This window comes from Cervus canadensis, chromosome 10, assembly GCF_019320065.1.
Source record: "Cervus canadensis isolate Bull #8, Minnesota chromosome 10, ASM1932006v1, whole genome shotgun sequence".
Classification (NCBI taxonomy): domain Eukaryota; kingdom Metazoa; phylum Chordata; class Mammalia; order Artiodactyla; family Cervidae; genus Cervus; species Cervus canadensis.
This window is the reverse complement of record NC_057395.1, coordinates 2034483-2056353: the sequence shown is the minus strand read 5'-3', so window position 1 is coordinate 2056353 and position 21871 is coordinate 2034483. Positions and strand designations below refer to the sequence as shown.

Sequence of the window (21871 nt, the reverse complement as noted above, 5' to 3'; positions counted from 1 at the left end):
TTGACATCTCTCAACAGTTTGTTCACAGATTCTCAAGCCTGAAATATTTAAAACTAACCTCAACTCCTTTGCTCTACATCTCCCTTCCTGCTATATTTTTTATCTCAGTTGGAGGCTGAAGTCACCATGGCCCCAGGCACCGTATCTGGGCATCCTCTGCCTTCACTCCCGCTTCCTTTGTCTGGCCCCAGGTCCCGAGGAGGCAGTGCGGTCTAACGGTCATACATGGCAGCCCAGTATGAGATCTAAACAGCATAGCACTGCAGGCTGACTGGGCGTCAACTTGAGTTCTAGCCCTTACTGGACTGTGGTTTTTGCAAGAGAGACAAAACTGAAGTCCCACTACAATGAGCATGGTCAAGATGAAAAGAATGTGGAATAAACGGTGGTGCACCTCTAACGGAAGCAGGCAAAGAGAGAACACAGGAATGTACAATCTGTTTCTTGGGCTGTGGTTGAAGAAAGATTTTATCTCTTTGGGAAAGTAGGAGACCCTCACAGGTTAACTATGATTTAAGTAGCAACAGTAAGGTTTGGAAGAAGACAGGAGAAGACTATGAAGTTCATAACGTAAAGCTGGTTCTTCTCAACCAAGTCAATTAAAAAGTTGGGGAAGGGCAGGCTAGCTAGAAAAGAGAAGTACGGTTGACCTTTAAACAATACAGGATTGAAACAGCGTGGGTCCACCTATATGCGGATTCTTTTCAATAGATATATTGGAAATTTGGGGGAAACAGGCAACAATTTGAAAAAACTTTCAGGTGCAACTTATAGCCTACAAATATTGAAAATATTTTTTTTAAAAAAGGTATGTCATGAATGCATAAAATATACGGAGATTCTAATCTAGCTGAACATAGGCATAAGGTGAGTGGTAGGCACTTAATACCATGTATTAGTTTTCTTACTGTTTCATAACTTTCAGAGGGTTACATGACCATACAGTATGCCTCACTCTCATAATTGGAAAAACTGTCATGATAGGTGAGTGTTTTGTTTTTTAATGTAACAATGTTTCCAATACTGTATTATAAATGACTGTAATATTATATGCCATAAATTTCTATAAGGATTCATTCATTAGTGTATGGCCTAGGCTACTGTGCCACTGTCAATGCATGAATCATTATATCTATAAATGAAACTAAATTTCTTTTCATATTATCTTTTCATTTTTGATGTCTAGTGTTAGGAATACATATAACAGCTACAGTGATTTGTATCATCTAAGATAGTATTGATGTACTGACAAATGATTCCTCTTGTCAATTTATAGTACTGATAAATACAGTAGAGTCCTATAAATGTTTCTCTTCCTTATGGTTTTCTAAATAACATTTTCTTTTCTCTAGCTTCTTTAAGAATATAGTATATAATACATATAACATACAAAATACATTTCAATTGACTGTTTATGTTATTGGTGAGGTTTCTGGTCAATAATAGGCTATTAGCAGTTAGGTTTAGGGGAGTCAAAAAGTATATGGGGATATTCAGGGGTTGGCGCCTCTAACCCCCATGTTGTTCAAGAGTCAATACCAAAAGCCATATATGTGAAGTTCACAGGGATGAGCCTGTGATTATTATGTATTTTTAGGTGAAGATGAGTACAGGAAAAACAAAAAATACAGTAGTAACAGGAAATCATGCCACTTTTAACTTTTTGTAATCTTTGTGAGCAAAATTAGAATAAGTTTCAAATAACAATTTTTATACTTCTCTGTAAAAATACAAGCGGTCAGGAATAGTTTTTGTGAATAATTATTTGAAACACTTGTAAATACTGTCTTCACTATTTTGAACATGAATCACTCAGAAAATCAAGCAGCATTCTAATACAGATTCAAGACCACCCAGTTTAATTGCTTCAGATACCTATTATGTGTGTATGCATGCTCACTCAGGTGTGTCAGACTCTTTGTGATCCATGGGCTGCAGGCCTCCAGGCTACCCCTCTCCACGGAATTTCCCAGGCAAGGATACTGGAGTGGGTTGCCATTTCCTCCTCCAGGGGATCTTCCTCAACCCAGGGACTGAGCCCATGTCTCCTGCATTAGCAGGCAGATTCTTTACCACAGAGCCACCTCAGATACCTATTATTATTTAAGAAATATTAACTCTTTACTAAAATCACCAGAGGATTAAAAATTATTCAAGCATCTCATTCTCAATTCATTCCCCCCTGGTGCCTGCTTTTGTCTATTTCAGTCAATGAACAGCAGAATCTGCTGCTAAGGAGGAAATGAAAAATGAAATACAAGTAATCATGGCTCCCTTCCCTGCCATGGCCCCAATTCATGAAAGGAAACAAAACTTTCAATCTTTGGGGGAAGTTATTGCTTGACTAATAATCACTGTAGGGTTTTTCAACAGCATGCTCCATTGCTGCACTTTAGGTATATTTCAAAACACCTACCTACATATAAAGTACAACTGCATTGACCACTAACTAGTAAATCAGGGCAAGAGTAGGTAAGACACTGGAATTAGCTAAAGTTTATAGACATGAATTTCAATGTTGTGATACTCAGCTTGGTCCTATCTTGCATATACGAACAAAATTAGTGTCCAAGTGCAGACACATGTCTAAATAAGTTAAACTTCACTCCTCCGATAATTTTAACAAATGAAAAAGCATCCCAAGTGTCTTTATGCATGATACATAGCTGTCCCAATGCCAGAGCTGGAAACTTTCATGATAATCAATGCTATGCTATAAATTACTAAGCATTTCTAGGTGGAAAAAGATAATTTTTGTGCTACCAGTGGAAAAAAATTGAAGCTGTTTGAGAATGTGAGCAAAACTCTATGGCATTTGATATTCTGAGTTAGGATGTTCTAATTTTAAGTCTGCTGAGTTTAAAAAAAAAAACAAAACCAAAAACGTTCACTAAGATAACTTTTAAGAAACTGAGTTTATTTTCAGGAATCCTCAAAAGTAAAAATATCAGAATCACATGAACCCCACTGTTAAAATTTAGCAGGATTTCATTTTGACATTTGATTGGCCTGTTCACTGTTCAGAAAGTGTGCATGAAGCTGCTTCTCATTTGGGGAGAGAGACTTCAGGAGAGCCTCACAAAAAGTTGCTAGTAAGGTTTTCTTGGAGGCAAGCATTCTTCCTCACCAGTGAGACAGTTATTTTAAACAGTTCCAAATAACCTTACCAGCCCATGCTTCTTTTCAAAACTGTTTTGCATGCACCTTGCCAGTAATTTCCTGTAATGCTCCTGGGATGGTCAGTCAAGAGATTTGCAAAATAGATATTTTTAAAATTTGCTATAACTGAATTATACCGTAAGACTCAACTTGTCTTCATGAGTAATATTAAGATAAATCCCCAGTAATGTCATCCTTAGGTTATTCTCTTCATTCTTATTTTCTACTGGATATCCTATGGCATCATTAAAAGAAAACCCATGAATGAAAGATTTAAAAACAGGGCACTGTTTATTGTACAATTCTCATGGTAAAAAGTATTTTACATACTTTGTGTGCTTTAAAAGGGAATTAACAAAATTATTTAAAATGTATAACTCAGTTCCTTCAAAGTTACCTACATATGTACAATGGATGAGAAACACTTACCCTGAAATCTATATTTTTACAATGTATATACCTGTACTGATAATATTGAAACTGGATTCAACGTAGGATCCTAACTCTTCTCAAAGTTGACTTTTATATGGGTCAATAGCAGTCCCATTAAGTAGAAACAGTTAACAGGATTCAATGACATTTCAGGTTTATTTACTTAATGACCAATACTGATTGCATGTCAAAACATCAACGGTGCAGTTGTTAAGTGTTTGCATTGTTCAGTTTTATTTTTCAAAGTTTATCTAAATAGGCCAAGACACTTGAGCACATTCCCCAGCTGAACTGGCCCAATATTGTAGAGAACACGATGGTGGAGAAAACAGGATCAGGAATATATGTTTATACTGATAAAAGATTCACTCAGGACTCCTTTTGTATGTTAACCTGAAACTCTTCCCTACTACTCATAAAATGTCCATAATTCTAAACATGATTTCATATTTTAATCATACAATGATTTGCGTCAGTAGGAAACTAGTCTATGGAATCTGGAATTTGTTAAATTCACCAGATTTCAGGAAAGCTTCTGGGGCAACAGGGAAACAGAAAGACTAAAGCACTCCTCTTTGTTTACACATTCAATAAAAATTTATTCATACACTCTTACAAAATGTGTACACAAAACATCCGTGTAATTACAACTTCACACTCACCAAAGCAACTCCAGATTGAAGAGCAAGTCATTGCGCAAGCATTAGCTTACTCTTAACTATTTTACAGATGCACCAAAAATGTCTGTGTCATTACCATCACTTAACATGACAATGCTCTCAATGTTTACTTATCCAGGATCAAACCCATTGAAATATCTTCTCAAAAACTATGTCTGGATCACCAAGTAGCTCTTTAGACATCAGTATTTTTAACTACTTCTTATAAAAAGGCCAAAACACATTGTTTGCAGATTGCCTTTCTGTAGTGGAAAGCTGAGCACCGAAGAACTGATGCTTTTGAACTGTGGTGTTGGAGAAGACTCTAGAGAGTCCCTTGGACTGCAAGGAGAGCCAAGCAGTCAATCCTAAAGAAAATCAGTCCTGAATATTCATTGGAAGGACTGACGCTGAAACTGAAACTACAACACTTTGGCCACCTGATGCGAGAACTGACTCGCTGGAAAAGACCCTGATGCTGGGAAAGATTGAAGGCGGGAGGACAAGGGGACGACAGAGGATGAGATGGCTGGATGGCATCACCGACACGATGGACGTAAGTTTGAGTAGGCTCCGGGAGTTGGTGATGGACAGGGAAGCCTGGCTTGCTGCAGTCCATGGGGCTGCAAAGAGTCGGACACGACTGAGCGACTGAACTGAACTGAGTGAGAAAAAGTTCCTTTTAAGTTCAAAGATTCAAAGACTGTGACTTATGAGGAGAAAGCAGCTTGTTATTCAAAAGCAGCATGGAGACTAGGCCAAAGATGTGGTACCCACAGGGGAACAACCAGAGAACACGACCTTCCTGTCTTCTAACACAGTCTTCACCTTGGACCTCCAGCCCTGCGCATCTCAGTTTGTGTTTACTTCCAGGGAGGGTGGCTGCACTCCCAGGAGCCCGGCGAATGCGGCGGGGAAGCCAGAGGTGTTCGGAAGCCGCTTTGGTGAGCCGCTCGGTTACGGGGCCAGCGGTGTGGGCCGAGCTGGTTCCGCCGGGCGGCATCGCTCACCCACGGGCCGGCCGACCGCCGCTGCCCGAGCCGCGAAGAGAGGGAAGCCGCTCACACTAGGGATCCGCGACCGGCGGGGAGAGCGGTGAAGATGTCCGCGGACGCTCGTCCCTCTGAGTCCGCGGTCAGGACCGCGGTCGCCGGGCTGGCTGCTCCCGGCGCCAGCGGGGCACGGGGAAGGAAGGTGGCGTGCCTTCCAGAAGCACCGCTCGGTCTGTCTCGAGTCGCGAGGATCGGGGGCGGCGGCTCCAGCGAGCGAGCGAAGCCGACCGATCCGCGTCGCCCGCCTGCCCTCCCCTCTCCGGAGCCGGAGCGGCGGCCCCTCGGAAAAAGCCCTTGAGGTGCGCGGGGCAAACGGCCCCCGGCTACCCGCTCCGCCCCGCCCCGCCCCCGCTCCGGCGCCGCCGCCTCAGGCCCCGCGGATCCCGCCGGCCGGCGCGCCACTTACCCGCAGCGAAGCGATTTACGTAGCAGACCTCGTCACTGCTTACGGACGCGAGGAGGTGGGACGACGAGCCCCACCGGGACAGCCGCCGGCCCACGTCGCCCCACGTCAGCGCTGATGCGGCCGCGGCCTCCCCGCCGAGCGCGACCCAACGCGGCGTCGCAGTCGCCCGCCCGCTCGCGACCTGGAGTCCGCGCGTCCACCCGCCCGCCCCGCTCCGCGCCTGTCCCTGCCCAGGGGACGCCGGGGAAATCCACGCTCGAACCCCGCCCCCTGCCGGCCGCCGGTGGGAGTGCAGCGCCGACAATCCAACAATTGAATGGAACGGGGAGGTGGGGAGGGGGATGAGGGGCGGGGCCTGAGGGCGGACTGGGAGGAGGGGTCTGAGGTGGGGAGGAGGGGCCAGGGGCGGGGCCGGGAGAAGGAAGTAGGCTGGGCGGGGAAGAGGGCCGCGTTGTAGGCGGGTTCCGAGGAGGTGCAGAAGAAACCGGAAGTTGCCTAGTGGCACCTGCTCCCGGAAGTCAATCCATTGGAAACTGCTAACCCAGGTGGTGCCGTTGTGTGTGCCGAAGTGGCTTCCCTCTGGATTGTCCCCAGCTGCCAGGCGAGGCCCGGGAGCGCATCCTACGCACACCACCCCGCCGCCGCCGGTCACGAGCCCCGGAGGCCCAGCCCGCCGCCCATCCTCGGCGACCTTGTCAGGGTGCCGGGGTCCCCATTTGGTGATTTGACGGAGGACAGGAAGGCTTTTTGGTAACAAGCGAAACCCCCTCCTGGAAGAGGACAGAGTTTCGTTTTCGTCTAGCTGGAAACCCGGGGTTTTCTAGTAATAGGGGCGGTCCCGGCCGATGAAACGGTCACCTGTGGTATACCAGGAACCCTGTTATAACGGTGACCCAACGCCCGACCTTAGGTTCTCAGGAGTGGGTCACACCGAGAACTGCCGTCAAGGACACTATTTGAAAAGTTGCTGAGTAAAGAAAATAAGAGCATAAGCCACGTAGTGCAGGTGGAGAAGGGCAGCTTTGAGAAGTAGTAGGATCCCAGTGCGGAGAAGGCAATGGCAACCCACTCCAGTACTCTTGCCTGGAGAATCCCAGGGACGGAGGAGCCTGGTGGGCTGCCGTTTATGGGGTCGCACAGAGTCGGACACGACTGAAGTGAGTTAGCAGCAGCAGCGGCAGCAGCAGGATCCCAGTGCGGTTATCCCAGAAGGGGAGGATCCTGAACTGTTCAGTGTTAGATTATGGCCATTCCGACCTACTGTCAGCAGTAAATGCCTGCTAGCAGAGATGAGAAGGTAATAACCTGGCCAGTTCACGTCCTCCTTTCCACATTGGCTGAGCTTTGAAATTCTTCCAGGACAATAGTCGATGCCTGTCTCCTCCTCCTGTTAAAATTGAGGGACATTACAAAGCTAATAGAAAAGTTAACCAAGTCCTTTTTCTGTGTGTGCTGAGGTAAGGCTGGCACAGGGTATTTATTCTTAAGTAATCAATGAAGCTCATTTTAGTTCAAAAAAAAAAAAAAAGAGAGAGAGAGCCATTAGAAGAAATGAGAAGGAAAAAAAGACCAGAATGCTAAACCTGAAAAGTCATAACCTTTGTTTTGGTCAAGGTTGACCATGTGCTGGAAGAATAGATCTTTAGCTTCCAGTGATTTATGGGGATTTGTGATCACTCTCCTTCCCAAAACATTGTTCTCCACCTACTTGTTTATCACTAAATTTTTTAAAACAAACTATACATTCTTTGTAGATAGAATCCATCATTTAAAAAAAAAGAAAAAAGAAAAGAAATAGAAGTAGATAGAATCCATCAGACAGAGGGTTTCAAATACAAATATGAGTCAGAGGGGGTTGAAAAGAATTTGCAGCCCGTTCCAGTGACAACTCAAGACAGAGCCTGTTTCCCTGTTGTTGTTCAGTTGCTAAGTAGTGACCAACTTTTGGGATCCTGTGGACTCTGCAACTGTGACGCTTTGGGCTCTTCTGTCTTCCACTATCTCCCGGAATTTGCTCAAGTTCATGTCCATTGAGTAGGTAATGCTATCCAGCCATTTCATCCTCTGCTGCCCCCTTCGCCTTTTGCCTTCAGTCTTTCCCAGCATCAGGATCTTTTCCAGTGAGTTGGCTCTTCGAATCAAGTGGCCAAAGTATGGGAGCTTCAGCTTCTTCAGCCTCAGTCCTTCCAGTGAATATGCAGGGTTGATTTCCTTTGGGATTGACTGGTTTGGTCTCCTTGTAGTCCAGGGCACTCTCAAGAGTCTCCTCCAGCACCTCAGTTCGAAAGCAACTATTCTTGTATCCTTAGGAGCTTCCATAAGCACCACCCACTTAATATGCCCAAATAGATCCAAGTGACCCAATCCTGCCTTTTGGCTTTTTGTAATTGATCACTTTCCTGACTCTTCTCAGTCCCTCCCTATTCTTCCATTTTCCTTTAAAACACTCAATTGCCTCTCTGAAATTGATGTTGAATTCAGTTCATGCTAGACTCTTTCTCTCTATTGCTGTAGTAGGTAGGGGGCTTCCCTGGTGGCTGAGTGGTAAAGAATCTGCCTGCCAATGTTGGAGACTTAGGAGACACAGGTTCGATCCCTGAATCAGGAAGATCCCCTGAAGGAGGACATGGCAACCCACTCCAGTATTCTTGCCTGGAGAATCCCATGGACAGAGGAGACTGTCAGGCTACAGTCAATAGAGTCACAATGCGTTGGACACAACTGAAGCAACTTAGCACGCAAGTGCATAGTCGATAGCTGATTAAAACCACTTTCACTAGTGTTAGCTTTGTTTATCTGACAAGTCACAGGAAGCCATTAAATCATTAAATATTCAATATCCTTGCAGTCAAGGGTATTGCAGTCTAATCATGTTCATTATCAATTTTTGCATTAAATATTCTTTTTAAATATTACATTCAAATGTCATTTATTTTGATTACTGAGTTCTTGTGCCATCATAAATTCTGTGCCCAAGATAGGTGGCTCTCTCCTATCATGGTATCCTAGGCTTGATCTGTGACTTATATTCAAGTTTTATCTATTTTCCCAACATTATTCTCAATAACTGTCTTCTCCCATCCATGATCGGAGATGGCAATGGTAACCCACTCCAGTGTTCTTTCCTGGAGAATCCCAGGGACGGCGGAGTCTGGTGGGCTGCCGTCTATGGGGCTGCACAGAGTCGGACACAACTGAAGTGACTTAGCAGCAGCAGCCCATCCATGATCGCATATAGAGTCATGCATTGCACTTATCTGTTTATATCTCTTTATTCTGGAACTATTCTTCAACCTTTTCTTTCTTAACCTTGATATTTTAAATAGAATAGTCCAGTTATTTTGTAAAAGGGCAATTCAAAAAAATTATTTATGGAGAACAGACTTCAAGGAAAACAGTCAATAGAAATTACCTTATGGGTTAAATAGGCTTCATGGTACTATTATTTCTACCGTTTTTGTCATGGGAAAGTATTTTTCCTTCTAAACAATTAATTTCTCATCAAACTTTTAGAATATAGGTAATCTATAAATTTGATGTTATGTTCAAATTCAGAGATTAATGAATTGGTGATAAAATGTCCTTAACTAACTCTTGACTGATGATAATCAAGATAGGATGGATTTTTTTCATGCTCTTACTTCCTGTAACAGGCCACTGCAGGCCCTTTGCACATGCCCATTCCCTCTGACTGTTATGCTTTTCCCTTTTCTTTGTTCTTAGTTAATGTCTATTCATCCTTCAGAGCTCAGCTCACTGTGTCTTGTTCAGTGAAGCTTCCCTTTACTTCGCAGATTGAATTCAGCGCCTTTAACCATTTATGTATTCTCATTTTATTAGATTTATCTTTTGTAACACTTATCATAAGTTTAACTAAGTAATTATATCATCATGTATTTAAAGCCCATCTCCCTTGCCAGAATGTAAACTCCATGATGATATCTGTCTTATCCAATGCAGCTTCCCTGATAACTTCTGAGTTATTCCTTAATTCAATAATAGGGAGAAATGATACTATGGGTAACACATTAAGTAGCTCCCAATACAGTTGCATCTTCATATTAGGCTCTTACATAGCTGTTCACCTGCTTTTGTTCTTCTTATCCAGATCAGGGCCATGTGCTAAAGATGATTAATAACTGTTTTCTAAAAAGATGAGGAATAGAATAAGATCCTGTTTCAAATGAACCATGTGAAAAATGTGCTTGAAATGAAAGATTAGCCAGTGCCTCTCTGTAGAACACAAGGGAAATGATATCTATATTATTTTGTATATAAATGCCTTATTGTTTTTTTTTAAGATCTATTTAATTGACTGAATTGGCTCTGGATCACGGAATGGGGAAATTTTGGTTTCCCTCAGGGCTCTCTGGCTCAGTAGTTATGGCATGCAGGTTTAGTTGCCCTGAGGCATGTGGGATCTCAGTTCCCCAACCAGGGATGGAACTCATGTCCCCTGCATTGGAAGGCATATTCTTAACCACCAGGGAAGTCTCTAAAATGCCTTATATATATGCATGCTCCATCAATAAAAAGTATTTTAACTAGAGTTTAAAATTAAAAAACTTAAAACTATGACAAACCTAGACAGTTTATTAAAATACAGAGACATTACTTTGCTGACAAATGTCCATATAGTCAAAGCTATGGTTTTTCTGGTAATTATGTATGAATGTGAAAGTTGGACCATAAAGAAGGCTGAGCACCAAAGAATTGATGTTTTTGAGTTGTGATAATGGAGAAGACTCTTGAGAGTCCCTTGGACTGCAAGGAGATCAAACCAGTCAATCCTAAAGGAAATCAGTCCTGAATATTCATTGGAGGGACTGATGCTAAAGCTGAAGCTGTAATACTTTGGCCACCTGATGAGAAGAGCCAACTCATTAGAAAAGACCCTGATGCTGGGAAAGATTGAGGGCAGGAAGAGAAAGGGAGGACAGAGGATGAGATGGTTGGGTGGCATCACTGATTCAGTAGACATAAATTTGAGCAAACTCAGGAGATAGTGAAGGATAGGGAAGCCTGGTGTGCTGCAGTCCATGGGGTCACAAAGGTAGGACACGACTTAGCAACTAAACAACAACAACTAGAATTTGCCAGGTCCTTGCTGCTACTGACAAGTACTAAGTTGTGTCTGACTCTTTTGCACCCCGTGGACTACAGCCTGCCAAGCTCCTCTGTCCATGGAATTTTTCCAGGCAAGCATACTGGAGTGGGTTGCCATTTCCTTCTCCAGGAGATCTTCCTGACCCAGGAATCAAACCCTGGTCTCTTGGTCTGCTGCACTGGCAGGCACATTCTTTACCACTAATGCCACCTGGGAAACCCTTGATCTTCATAAACTGACAGCCTCTTATTTTGTAGGTTATAGTGCCATCATGTGGATACTTGATTTTCCTAAAATAAAATGTAACATTTTTGTAATAGAGACTAGAACACTATGACTGGAAACCCAGCCATCCCACACCGAGGCACTACTTATAATTCAGTACTAGTTACCAAGTCTGGCTGAGTGAAGGTTCATTTGGGGACTTCTGAAACTTTGTTGTAAGCATGCAGAATTTGGAAACATTCATTTAAATGATAAAAGAAACCTTAACAAAATGCAATAGCTTGAAGAAGCCTGCAATCCCTATGATCATCAGGTTTTTGTGTGTGAGTAAGAATCCACCTGCCAATGCCGGAAACATGAGTTTGATCTCTGATCCGGGAGGATCGCACATTCCTCAGAGCAACTGGGCCCGGGTGCCACAACTACTGAACCTGTGATCTAGAGCCCGGGAGCTGCAAGTACAGAAGCCTACACATCCTAGACCCTGGGCTCCACGACAAGTGAAGCCACTGTAATGAGAAGCCAGCACACTACAACTAGCGAATAGCCCCCACTGGTCGCAACTAGAGAAGAGCCCTCACAGCAGTGAAGACAGCACAGCCATAACTAAATAAATTTTTAAAATTAACAAAATGATAAAGCATACAGAGATTAGCTAGATGAAGAGACACATAGGTCTGGAAGGGTCCCAGTGCAGGAGCTTCTTCTGTCCCTTGGAGCTGGGGTATGCCAGAATGAAGCAGGGCAAAGGCTATAGAGTTTTGCCAAGAGAACGCACTGGTCATAGCAAACACCCTCTTCCACCAACACAAGAGAAGACTCTACACATGGACATCACCAGATGGTCGACATAGAAATCAGGTTGATTATATTCTTTGCAGCCAGAGATGGAGAAGCTCTATACAGTCAGCAAAAACAAGACCCGGAGCTGGCTGTGGCTCAGATCATGAACTTCTTATTGCCAAATTCAGACTTAAATTGAAGAAAGTGGGGAAAACCAATAGACCATTCAGGTATGACCTAAATCAAATCCCTTATAATTTTACAGTGGAAGTGAGAAATAGATTTAAGGGACTAGAGCTGATAGAGTGCCTGATGAACTATGGACAGATGTTCGTGACATTGTACAGCAGACAGGAATCAAGACCATCCCCAAGAAAAAGAAATGCAAAAAAGCAAAATGGCTGCGTAAGGAGGCCTTACAAATAGCTGTGAAACAAAGAGAAGCGAAAGGCAAAGGAGAAAAGGAAAGATAGTCCCATTTGAATGCAGAGTTCCAAGGAATAGCCAGGAGAGATAAGAAAGCCTTCCTCAGCAATCAATGCAAAGAAATAGAGGAAAACAGTAGAATGGGAAAGACTAGAGATCTCTCCAAGAAAATTAGAGATACCAAGGGAATATTTCATGCAAAGATGGGCTCAATAAAGGACAGGAATGGTGTGGACCTAACAGACTCAGAAGATATTAAGAAGATGTGGAAAGAATACACAGAAGAACTGTACAAACAAGATCTTCATGACCCAGATAATCACAATGGTGTGCTCACTCACCTAGAACCAGACATCCTGGAATGTCAACTCAAGTGGGCCTTAGGAAGCATCACTATGAACAAAGCTAGTGGAGCTGATGGAATTCCTGTTGAGCTATTTCAAATCCTGAAAGATGATGCTGTGAAAGTGCTGCACTCAATATATCAGCAAATTTGGAAAGCTCAGCAGTGGCCACAGGACTGGAAAAGGTCAGTTTTAATTCCAATCCCAGAGAAAGGCAATGCCAAAGAATGCTCAAACTACTGCACAATTGCACTCATCTCACACGCTAGTAAAGCAATGCTCAAAATTCTCCAAGCCAGGCTTCAGCAATACGTGAACCATGAACTTCCACATGTCCAAGCTGGTTTTAGAAAAGACAGAGGAACCAGAGATCAAATTGCCAACATCTGCTGGATCATTGAAAGAGCAAGAGAGTTCCAGAAAAACATCTATTTCTGCTTTATTGACTACGCCAAAGCCTTTAACTGTGTAGAGCACAATCAACTGTGGAAAATTCTGAAAGAGATGGGAATACCAGACCACCTGACCTGCCTCTTGAGAAATCTGTATGCAGGTCAGGAAGCAATCGTTAGAACTGGACATGGAACAACAGACTGGTTCCATATGGGAAAAGGAGTACATCAAGGCTGTATGTTGTCAGCGTTTATTTAACTTATATGCAGAGTACATCATGAGAAAAGCTGGGCTGGAGGAAGCACAAGCTGGAATCAAGATTGCCGGGAGAAATATCAATAACCTCAGATATGCAGATGACACCACCCTTATGGCAGAAATGAAGAGGAACTAAAGAGCCTCTTGATGAAAATGGAGGAGAGTGAAAAAGTTGGCTTAAAGCTCAACATTCAGAAAACTAAGATCATGATATCCAGTCCCGTCACTTCATGGCAAATAGATGGGGAAACAGTGGCTCACTTTATTTTTCTGGGCTCCAGAATCACTGCAGGTGGTGATTGCAGCCATGAAATTAAAAGACTTACTCCTTGGAAAGAAAGTTATGACCAACATAGATAGCATATTAAAAAGCAGAGGCATTACTTTGTCAGTAAAGGTCCATCTAGTCAAGGCTATGGTTTTTCCAGTAGTCATGTATGGATGTGAGCGTTGGACTATAAAGAAAGCTGAGTGCCAAAGAATTGATGCTTTTGAACTGTGGTGTTGGAGAAGACTCTTGAGAGTCTTTTGGACTGCAAGGAGATCCAACCAGTGCATCCTAAAGGAGATCAGTCCTGGGTGTTCATTGGAAGGACTGATGTTGAAGCTGAAACTCCATTACTTTGGCCACCTCATGTGAAGAGCTGGCTCATTTGCAAAGACTCCAAGGCTGGGAAAGATTGAAGGCAGGAGAAGAAGGGGATGACAGAGGATGAGATGGTTGGATGGCATCACTGACTCAATGGACATGAGTTTGGGTGAACTCTGGGAGTTGGTGATGGACAGGGAGGACTGGTGCGCTGCGGTTCATGGGGTTGCAAAGATTCGAACATGACTGAGTGGCTGAACTGAACCACCCTACCAGGCCCAACACAAGGATGTGTTTACCAACCTGGAAACTCTCAGAATCTCACAGTTTAAAGATTTTTATGGAGACTGCATTGTGCAGGTGAACGTCAGCTCCCTTCCCTCACTGTAAGCTTGAAGTTCCAAGCTTCAAATCCTGGCTTTGTCTTCCTGGAGACCAGCCTCCATCCTGAAGCTATCCGGAGGCCACCGAAGATGCTTCTGTCACTCAGGAAATTCCAAGGGACCCATGGAACTTTGTGTCAGGAATCAGGGGCAGTGGCCAAACATATTTCTTTTTTTTCTTTTTTGACTGTGTCATGCAGCGTGAAGTATCTTAAGTTTCCCAACTAGGGATGGAACCCATGCCCCCTCCAATGGAAGCATGGAGTCTTAACCACTGGATTGCCAAAGAAGCCCCTAAATACACATTTCTTATTATGTCACAATTAGCCATTCTGCAGTTGTGCAGAGGTATCTCATCATTTTAATTTGCAACTTCTCTAATGACTAAGGATGTTAAGTTGAGTAACTTTTCATGTGCTCATTTTCCTTCTCTATATCATATGTGAAGGGCCTTTGTTTATTTTAATTTTTTTTATAACATTGGTCTCTGAGAATTATTTACACATTCCAATAGAAGTCCTTATTATGTACGTGCTTTTTAAGTATTTCCTCCCTGTCTCAGCTTGTCTCTTTATTTTCCTAATAATGGGCTTTGATGAGAGAAGTTTTAAGCATTGATGAAGAAATCCAATCAATTAATTTGCTATTTTGTGAATCAAGCCTTCAGTGTCATACCTAGGAAATCTTTGCCTGGAGAACAAAGATTTTTCTCATGGGTTTTCTTCCAGAAGAATAATAATTTCAGAGTTTACTGACCAGGCTGTTAAAATTTCCTTTACTTATGGTTAGGAGACTGTGAAAAAGAAATCAAGTTCCAAAGTCTTTTTTTGCCATATTCTAGGTATTCTTGCCTGGAAAATCCCATGGACAGAGGAGCCTGGTGGGTTACAATCCACCCTTTTTAATGTAAACAGAATCACCTCAACCTGGCTCAGGAGAGCAATATAGTCTAAGGGAAAGAATCTTTATCTCAGCACACACAGCCTCATTGCTTAGACCAAAAATCTGATAATAATACCTGAGACTTTTCTTTCTCTCACTTAGAAATGGCAAACTTGGGAATTTCCTGGTATCCAGTGGATAAGAGGAGAAGGCAATGGCACCCCACTCCAGTACTCTTGCCTGGAAAATCCCATGGACGGAGGAGCCTGGTGGGCTGCAGTCCACGGGGTCCCTAAGAGTCGGACACAACTGAAGCGACTTCACGTTCAGTTTTCACTTTCATGGATTGGAGAAGGAAATGGCAACCCACTCCAGTGTCCTTGCCTGGAGAATCCCAGGGACGGCAGAGCCTGGTGGGCTGCTATCTATGGGGTCTCACAGAGTCCAACACGACTGAAGCGACTTTGCAGCAACAGTGGATAAGACTCTGCACTTCTACTATGGGTTGGGGAGGGTGCCTGGGTTTGATCTTAGTTTGGGAACTAAGACCCTGCAAGCAGCATGAATGTGGTCCAAAAAAAAAAAAAAAAGTGGCAAATCCATTTATGCTACCTCTAAAATAATTCCCTAATCCATCCACTTCTATCTTCTATGCTCAAAACCCTAATCCAAAACAATAGTATCTTTTGCTGAAACGCTGCAGTAATATCCTAACTGGTCTCTCTATTTCCATTCTTCACCATGTTAGACTGAATTGGGTCTCCCTACTCAAATTTGTACGTCCCCATAACATCTGAATGTAATCCTATTTGGAGCTAAGGTCTTCAAAGAGGTGATTAAGTTAAAATGAGGCCATTATCATGGGGACCTATTCCCATATGACCGGTTTTCTCATAAGAAGAGAAAGAGATTCCAGCAGTGTGCACAGAGGGGTGGACATGTGGAGAGAAAGGAAGCCATGCGCAAGGGGCCTGGGACCGTTCCTCCTCTTATGGCCCTCCGAGGAAACCAACCCCCTGGCTCCTTGATCTTGGACTTCTGGCCTCTGAAACTGTGAGGAAACAAACTTCTATTGTTTAATGGAACCCAGCGCATTGTGTTTTTGTTGTGGCGGCCCTAGAAAACCAATACATCCTCCTATAGCCCAGCGAATTTTCATTTGCTTATTGTTACCTATGCATGTGTGCTAAGTCGCTTCATTGTGTCCGTCTCTTTGCGACTCTATGTACCACAGACTCCTCTGTCCATGGGATTTTCCAGGCAAGAATACTGGAGTTGGTTACCATGCCCTCCTCCAGGGAATCTTCCTGACTCAGGGATCAAACCTACATCTCTTAAGTATCCTGCACTGGCAGGCAGATTCTTTTCCACTAGCGCCACCTGGGAAGCCCATGGTTAAAAACCTCGTGGTTAAGAAACCCGTGGTTAAAAACCCATGCTTAAAAACCTCCAAAGATTTCCCACATGGTTAGAATGAACTCTAAACTTCTCATCATAGTATACAGGGTCCTACCCACACATTTTTTGATTTAGCCTCCAGTCTTCTCATTAATTCTTTGTTTCAGTAATTGTTGAGGATATATTTTTTTCTCATCTTTTGTAATTCTCTTTATATTTTATAAGCTAAAATTTTATTTTAAATTTTTATAACTTTATATTTCATAACTGTCTTTGTATTTTACATATAAAATACATTGTCACATTTTGTGTGTGAAATTTTTTTTTCTTATAGTGTTTATTGATTTTTTTTTTTTTAATTTAAGAAGGCTGCTTCTTTCAGGAGCCACATTCATTGCTTTTCATTAACGTGTAACTAACATTAACTGTACTCCTTTATTGTATATAATTATTTAATTTGGGGGGGAACCCAAATCCAGGCCATCATATTTAACCCTTGTTGAATGTCATGCTATTTGTTTCATTTCTGGACCTTGAATATGTCTTTAAGTATCTTTATTCTGCATTGACCTATAACTTTTTTTCCAGAGATTTTTATTTATTTAATCTGAGTTGCAATCTGGGAGGAATCTTTTAAAAGGTTCCCTAAGTGATTCTAGCTAAAATTGAACCACTGCAAGATCAACAAAGTGGACAGGGTTGTTAGCAAGAATCTAGGCTCTCAGGTGATACAATTCTGATGTCTTTCTTCTGTTCGTTGTGAGTTCCTTTTTTTTTTTTAATTTATTTATTTTAAATGGAGGCTAATTTTTTACTTTGCAATATTGTAGTGGTTTTCGCCTTGACCTATAAATTGAAGTGTTGTTATTTAACTGCTAAGTCACATCCAGCTCTTCTGGGACCCCGTGGACTGTAGTCCGCCAGGCTCCTCTGTCCATGGGATTTCCCAGGCAAGGGTATTGGAATGGGTTGCTATTTCCTTCTGCAGGGGATCTTCCTGACCCAGGGATCAAACCCATGTCCCTTGCATCAGCAGGCAGATTGTTTACCACTGAGCTAGCTGGGAAAGCCCATAAATTGAATTAACTTGACATTAATTGAGCACCTAGTATTTGCACATTACTATGCTTTCCTAAAATTTCATCTATCTTTAACACAGCTAAGAACTAGAAAAGAGGGCCAGCAGTCCCTTTTTCCCACCACACCAAGTTTCTAAGCAATCAAGAAAAATGAGAAGTCAAAAAGACTGAGAAGGCAGAGGGCAGGAGAGAAAAGAGAAAAGAGAGACCAAAAGTCAAGATGCTAAGCTCAGTGTAAAAAATAATGTCTTGCACCATCTTCTGTATGTGTGTGTGTGTGTGTGTTGTTAAGTGTGTATGTGTCTCATAGTAACATTGTTTTTGTACAGCTAATAAGCTGTATTTGAACTCTTCCAGATGTCAGAGACAGAAATGATTCACCATAAAGTTAATGCAGCTTTAATTTCCTTTCCAAGGCACTCTGTGGAGTCCTAATATATTTATTTGTAATTTTATATTCTTTTTCTTAAGGACAACCTCTCAAATCCTGGATCTGGTGAGGTTACATTTTATTGTGAAAATTTAGATTAAGTATAGAGGGGGAAGGATGAATGGAGGATAGAATATGAGGTCAATATTAGATCCAAGAAGCTAAATGAACACATTTTGAGTCAAGTAGATTTTGGGTGGGACTACCTAGAAGGCTCATTGGTCTTTGGCTTAGAGGATTTGCAAAAATCCAACTGATTAGGCTTCAAATGAAGAAAATATCAAGTTATAGAGCTTTCCCTACTGATTTTATAACTAGCTCTTTCCCTTAAAAAGTAGCATTTATGGAATTTCAACAGTTTGGAATGGAAATAACGTTGAAGGTCACCTAGTTCAAGTTTCTTATTTTATCACGGAGGCACAGATATTTATTTTTTCTTAATTTTATTCATTTATTTGCTTTTGGCTGTGCTGGGTCTTCACTGCTGTGCAGGCTTTTCTCTGGGTGCAGTGAGCGGGCTTCTCTGGCTTCCTGTTGCCGTGGCTTCTCGTGCGGAGCACAGGCTCTAGGGGCACAAGGTTCGGTCGTTGTGGCACACGGGCTTAGCTGCCCCACGGCATGTGGGATCATAGTCCTCCAAGCAGGGATTGAACCTGTGTCCCCTGCATTGGCAAGTGGATGCTCAACCACTGGACTACCAGGGAAGTCCCGAGGCACAGACATTTAAATGATTTTAAATGTGATGTTACAGCTACAAAACAGATCTCCTGTTTCGTGTGCTCTATTATGTCTACTCCCTCTAGTTAGAGATCATTCTGTTTGGTGTGCTAGAATTAGAGCAATAAACTGAACACTAGCTCTGCTCACTACCAGTGTCAAAAGCAGCTGCTCAACATCCATTTATGATAGAAATTCTGCAGAGAGTGGGCACAGAGGGAACATATGTCAACATAGTAAAGGCCATATATGACAAACCCACAGCTAACATTATACTCAATGTTGAAAAGCTGAAAGCCTTTCCTGTAAGATCAGGAACAAGATAAGGATGCCCACTCTGGCCACTTTTATTCAGCACAGCAAGTGTCTTTTAGCTTCATGGCTGCAGTCACCGTCCACAGTGATTTTGGAGCCCAAGAAAATATAATCTGTCACTTTCCACATTTCCTTTTCTCTTTTCCATGAAGTGGTGGGACGGGATGCCATAATCTTAGTGTTGTTTTTTTTTTTCATAATCTTAGTTTTTTGAATGTTGAGTTTTAAGCCAGCTTTTTCACTCTCCTCTTCCACCTTCATCAAGAGGCTCTGTAATTCCTCTTCACTTTCTGCTGTTAGAGTGGTGTCATCTGCATATCTGAGGCTGTTGGTATTTCTCCTGGCAATCTTGATTCCAGCATGTGATTCATCCAACCTGGCATCCCACATGATGTACTCTGCACATAAGTTAAATAAGCAGGGTGACAACATATAGCCTTGTCCTACTCCTTTCCCAGTTTTGAACCAGTCCATTGCTCCATGTCCAGTTCTAACGGTTGTTTCTTGACCTGCATCCAGGTTTCTCAGGAGGCAGGTAAGGTGATCTGGTATTCCCATCTTTTTAATGTATATGTATATATATATTTCAAACACATTTTAAACTGCTTGAAAAATGTCTTATTTTAAGATCAAGTGCTATAGTTTAAGTTGTCTTTCTTTCCAGCTATCAATCATCACCTTTATAATTTATATATTCTTTCCTAGCACTGATAGGTAAAGCCTATACATAGAATTGTAAAATGTGGAACATGAAAGTAGACTTAGGATTCTTCTAATCTAGTCTAGTCTAGTCTTTGTATGCTGGATTAAAGAATCTGCCTGCAATGTGGGAAACCTGGGTTCAATCCCAGGGTTGGGAAGATCCCCTGGAGAAGGGAAAGGCTACCCACTCCAGTATTCTGGCCTGGAGAATTCCATGGACTGTATTGTCCATGGGGTCTCAAAGAGTTGGACACGACTGAGCAACTTTCACTTCACCACTAGCTCAGTGGTTAAAAATCCACCTGCAATGCAGGAGATGCAGGTTCAATCCCTGAGTTGGGAAGATCCCCTGGAGAATGAAATAGCAACCCACTCCAGTATTCTTGCCTGGAAACTCCAAGGACAGAGAAGCCTGGTGGGCTATAGTCCCTGGGGTCACAGAGAGCTGGAAATGACTTAGTGACTGACACCACACACACCACTAAAGGTGAAAAATAATTATCTTAATTAGCAAAAGGCATTAGGCTCAGAGACCTAGTATTTCAATTTTCTCTTTCTCTTCCCACAAATTTTTTTTTTTTTCTTCCCACAAATTTTTAAACAATTTGTGCTTTCAATTTTTAAAAATAGAATTGAAGAGGCAGTTCAACATGGTGGTGTAGGAAGATCCTGAACTCGCCTCCTCCCACAGACACACCAAACCCCCAGCTGCTTGTGGAACCATTCCCTCTGAAAAAGGTCTGGAAACTAGCTGAGCAGTTTCTGCACAACAAAGGATAAAAGGGCCACACTGAGGTGGGGAAGAGAAAAGGTCTCGACAAATACTCCACCCACAGCGTGGTGACCCACAATCAGGAGGATCTCACAAATACAGAGCTTCTCCCTGAGAAGCAAGGGGTTCACACCCCACAGCAGGCACCACAGCCAGTGGGACCAGTACCAAAGAGATGAGCCCCCAGAACATCTGGTTTTGAAAACCAATGGGGCTTACCTCCAGGAGAGCCAAAAGACTGGAGGGAGCTGAGAGCCCCGCTCTTAAATGGCTCAAGTGCAAACTTATTCACCTCAGGACCCAGTGCAAAAGCAGCAATGTGAAAAGTTATATAGACCCCATGAGAAGGAGATTCATTTGCTTATCTTAAATCATCTGCCAGTGGGGCAAAGGCCTGTCGGGGGGTGTCTCATGGTGGTCATGCTGCCACTCCCAGGGCATGGTGCAGGCAGCAGGCTGAAAAGTGCCCACAGTCTTCTCATGAAAAAGGCCTATTTACTGGTCCTGTCTTTTATTATTTACTTCAGCCTGAGGGGCAGGCTTCAGGTTTACCACACATCTAGAGACTCCAGCAGTGCTCTCAGGGGACAGAGGTCATCTGTGTGTGCTCCCTTGGCCTCCCTGCAGCTCACCAATATCTCCCAGAAAGAAGTACATACATTCCTCTGGAGCCCCAAATTTTGCAACTTTACCATGGGGACACCTCAAGATCAGGTTGTCTGGAGGCCAGCAGGGTTTACACTGCAGTCCCACAGGACTGTATATATTTCTTTTAAAAAATTTTTTTGACATGTTCACACAGCTATATTTATTTATTTACTCACTCCAAGATCCTTGCCTGGAGAACCCCATGGACAGAGCAGCCTGGCGGGCTATAGTCCCGGGTGGCAAAGCGTTGGACATGACTGAAATGACTTAGCACGGGTCTTTGCTCCACAGCATGTGGAATCTTCCTGGACCGAGGAACAAATATGCATTGGTAGGTGGATTCCTATCCACTGTGCTAACAGGGAAGTCCAGGTTGCTTTTGTGTTGGTTTCTGCTATACATGAAGTGAATCAGCTATATGTGTACCTACATCCCCTTCTTGGATGTCTCTCCCATCCTTCTCCATCTATCATGAGGTTGAATAGTGAGAAATATTTGTATTTCTTAAGTCAATTGCTTTGCTTCCCTGGTGGCTCAGTGGTGAAGAACTCTCCTGCCAATGCAGGAGATATGGGTTCAATCCCTGGGCTGGGAAGATCCCTCCAGTATTCTTGCCTGGGGAATCCCATGGATGAAGGAGCCTGGCGGGCTACAGTCTATTGGGTCACAAAAGAGTCAGACAAGACTTTGAGACTAAACAACAAAGTCAATA

General features: G+C 42.9%; 1 protein-coding gene across 9 annotated transcripts in view; it reads right to left on the bottom strand.

The window, feature by feature from the left end:
* The window catches only part of CREM (cAMP responsive element modulator), a 65653-nt gene extending 59638 nt beyond the window's left edge, over positions 1-6015 (bottom strand). For 2 of the 9 annotated variants that reach the window (XM_043478929.1, XM_043478931.1), the window contains exon 1: positions 5709-5990. The gene's annotated coding sequence lies outside the window, so the exon portion shown is untranslated. Of the gene's footprint in view, positions 1-5708 lie in introns of all 9 variants that reach the window. The other 7 variants (XM_043478932.1, XM_043478930.1, XM_043478935.1 and 4 more) reach the window with 7 other exon arrangements.
* Positions 6016-21871: the final 15856 nt, after the last annotated feature.